This window comes from Cucurbita moschata, unplaced genomic scaffold, assembly GCF_002738365.1.
Source record: "Cucurbita moschata cultivar Rifu unplaced genomic scaffold, Cmos_1.0 Cmo_Scf00013, whole genome shotgun sequence".
Taxonomy (NCBI): domain Eukaryota; kingdom Viridiplantae; phylum Streptophyta; class Magnoliopsida; order Cucurbitales; family Cucurbitaceae; genus Cucurbita; species Cucurbita moschata.
The window spans coordinates 2,591,271-2,595,571 of record NW_019268529.1 but is presented as its reverse complement, the minus strand read 5'-3'; positions in this window follow the sequence as shown (position 1 = coordinate 2,595,571).

Here is a 4,301-nt window from a genome sequence, read left to right as displayed (position 1 = left end):
TTTATGATTGAATTAGGTTGAGTTCATTATTTAATAAAAATTACTTGTCTCGATAAAATTTACAAACTCAATCTAATCGAACTAATGAAGACTCATTAACCCAAGTGATGATCCCTCGTAAAGAGAACCAATTGTTTTTAGTTTAGGTAATAAAACTTGATGTATATGTAATATCAAATTGTGTGTGTTTTTTAACCCTCGAAAACTTTCATTTATTTGGAATTAATAATGCTTTTAACCCAAATCATATTGGATTTGTTAAAAGGAGTGGAGCGGATTTGGCGATTGTGCGGCACTCACTCTCAGCACTGAGTGAGTCAAGTCTACTTCGAGTCACGTTGCCTACGGTCGGACAACGTGAATACAAACCTCGGTTTTCGATTTCAAGAGAAGAGTTTAGAAAGTAGAGGAGAGAGGTTTTGGAAAAAGAGTTTTGAAAGCAAGAGAGAGAGAGAGGTGTTATATAGCATGCAAACAAAAACCCAACAACGGCTTAAACAATATATAACTTTTCGAGTAAAGAGAATTTGACGACTAGTCGCATCCCCTTAGAGTAAATTTTGAGGTATTTCATGTCTACCAGGCATAGCCATGACTTTGTCGAAATGTCATACTCTTAAAGAAAACAAGAAAGAAATAATACAATATGAAAGCGGTAAAAGAAAGCAATAAAGTGGTAAAGGCAAGGGTTTCGGCGTGTCACAGGCATACGGCCATGGATGACATGCCTTGGACAAGCATGACCGTGACACCAGGCACATCTCCCAACAAAATTCTAAACAAGTTAGGTCACATATCATTTTCTTTGACGCACTCAGAAAATTTTCTCTTCTCTATATTGGTCAAGTTGCTTCACTTTTATGCAAGACGACTTTTCGCTTTGTCTAAGATTGTAAGAGACAAATTTAACAACACTCTCTTCTTTCTATCGGTTGAGCGGCTATGCGCATTCTCTTTAACTTTGCTTCTACATGAGACTCTTTTTTGGCTTTACTTGGAATCGCATTTAAAAAAAAAAACTTCGAAGTTTCATAAAAAAAATATAAATTATTGTTGAAAAGAGAGAAAGATAGTAGAACTTTTGTGTTTTGTTGTTGAATTTTGAGGTTGATTTAGTGAAAAAATGTGATGGGCCCCAAGAGATGCTTTGTTTGGGTACATAATATTTGAAATATCCCTCAAAATCATGAACAAAAGTAGGTTAAATAGAGCTCACTTTGGAATCATTTCAACTTCAATTAATTCACATCTACCCTTAGCTACCCACTTGGTTGGATATCATAAATCTACTCTTAATTTTCGCAATCTATTCGATGGTTTTGATTGGTACGTTATGTCATATATCAAACCTGCTATTCTTGACAATGAAGAAAGTCGTGCATTTGTTTGAGCTGGACAAGCTAGCGAATGGGCCAAGTCGTGAAGAAAGTGTACTTTGATTAATCTTGTGGAAGATGAAATCGTAAAATCAACTAAATTGGTTGTGTGACTTACTAAGAAGTAATTAAATACCTACCAGTAAAGAGAAGGAGAAAACCAACCTCAAAATCTAAGGGGATAACGCCCAATGTTGGTCAATGACCTACAAGTGTAGTGTTGATGTACTACATTCAATGGGTCTCAACGCTACGATAATCACCAATGCAAAGCTCATGTAATAACAAAGAAGCATGTACTGTCATCTGCTTTGAATTATTAGCATCGAGACACTGCTTCCAAGCCTCTTGTTACTATATTTTTTTTTTTCCCAAATGGGTGTAGGGAACAATGTTGAGACGTTGCCCCTGTTGTCTCAACACTACAAAAATCGGTATAGCGAGTTGTTTTGAGCTAATTTTAGGAGATACTCTCTAAACCTACTTCCTCGATTAATCTTCGTCAAAAATATCATATTTTAAAAAACTATAATCATATTATAACGTTATCTCAAAATTGAAATTATAAAGCTAAATTATGAAGACAACTCACTCCCACAAACTTACTCATTCATTTGGAATCATCTCATTCTTCACCAAACTCCAAATTATATCCAAATCTTTCTCTTCCTCTTGTTTCCTTCCTCAATAATTGTTCAGAAAAAAAAAAAAAAAACAATAAATGGGTTGAATTATACTTTTGTTTTAGGTATTAGTAAATTATTGAATTGAAGTAATACATTTTTTTTTAGATCAAATTCAATTGTTCGATGGGTACATTTTTTCAACTAAAGAAATTTACTCAATCCAACCCAATCATAAAATATATTAAGTTAGGTTGGTTCGTGTTACTCAGATTATTTGTTTAAACTTGAACCCAGCTCAAACCATATAAACTGAATTAGGTTAGATTGATTGCCTTCTTCAGGTCATCGAATGTGACGTCCCACATTGGTTGGAGAGGACAACAAAACACCATTTATAAGGGTGTGGGAACCTTCTCCTATGAGACGCATTTTGAAGTCTTGAGGGGAAGCCCGAAAGGGAAAGCCCAAAGAGGACAATATCCGCTAGTGGTAGGCCTGGGTCGTTACAAATGGTATCAGAGCCAGACACTGGACTATGTGCCAACGAGGAGGCTGTTCCCCGAAGGGGGGTAGACACGAGGTGGTGTGCCAGTAAGGATGTTGGACTCCAAAGGGGGTGGATTTGGTAGTATGTCCCACATTAGTTGGGAAGGAGAACAAAGGGGAGGGTAGACACGAGGCGGTGTACCAGTAAGAACGTTGGGCTTCGAAGAGGGTGGATTTGGTGGTATGTCCCACACTCACGTTGGGCTTCGAAGGGGGGTGGATTTGGTGGTATGTCCCACACTCCTTGGGAAGGAGAACAAAACACCATTTATAAGGGTGTGGAAATCTTCTCCTTGCAGACGCATTTTAAAGCTTTGAGGAAAAACCCAAAAAAGACATCGACTAGCGGTGTATCTGAACCATTACACCGAATCTTTTAAACCCTGGTTAAGACCCAAGTTGAGGCATGAGCATTATTTAGAAGAGAGGGAATGTGAATGGTGGAGTAGTAGCATATCCCTTTTGGATGCTTCTTTCTTTCTCTTTGTCCTTAATTGATTTTTGTCCTTAATTGTGGGTCCATTGCTGCAACTATGATTGCAGCTGGATTCACCATTCTTAGCTCATATCCAAGTTGCCCATGACCCATATGACGTGGGAATTTCCTAATATGGAAATTGACCTTTTTTTTTTTCTAACCAAAAAGCTAACGAGGTCTAACCCAAATGACCATTAAGAAATTTGGAAATTTGGATAATTGCTAGATCGTGTTGGAAATGACTTAGAGCTGAAATGGAAGGGTCAAAGAGTGAGTGAGGTGAGAAGGGAGAGGGTAGTGACTTGTTGGAGTTGGAGAAGTATTCAAACAAATTTGATAACCTGAACAAATTGAACCTCACAATCCAAATTTATTTAAGTTGGGTTGAATTATAGTTTCTAAATGGTTTGAACGAAAAATATTGACCACAAAATCGAGCCAATTGATTGAGTTATCAAAATCCTTCAAAATATTTACTACATATATAGTTCCAACGTGTAGAAATAGTGGAATTAGGTCAAATCCAAACCAAAAAATGGTTTTTGAAAGATGAAAAAAAAAACTTAATAAAATTATTAAGGGGTTTGAATTATAAACGAAAATTGCAATATATTGGTTTGGACACATGAAAACATGCACAAATTTCTCCTAACACAATGATACACCAGTTGAATGTTGATAGAGACTTCAAACACTTAAAACAGAAGCTACGATTATTCAATCAATAGATAAATGATATCACAGTGAATCTGACTTAAAACAAAATTTATTATATAAGTCCATTATTCTAAAGGAATATCTAATGTAGTATTAGTAAAGAAATTTAATCGTAAATAGATGGATGTGCATGGGTTTCACTTATCTAAATAAAGGTTGTCCTTTAGACAAATTTCCTCTTTGTATGATCAATCAATTGGTCGATGAATTAGTTACTTAGCGTCTCATGATATGCCTACCCCGTGCACATATGGTTTTGAACTAGAGTTTAGAGCATATAAGAGAGGTCTTTAAGGCTTGAGATTGTAGATATTGTGTTAAAGATGGGATATCACTACTTCAAATAGAATTTATCGTCTTACTCTTACTTGGTAGTTTTGTTATGAATTTTGTTTGTACTTTATGAAAATGAGCGGCCAATCCTTGTCTTAGGATTGACATAATCATTAAATTTTATGGTTTTAATTTACTCAATATAATACTAAAATATATAAATTATGAAAACGATATGGAAGGTAAATCAAATGGCATCATCACCTTCTAAATACAAAATTTATT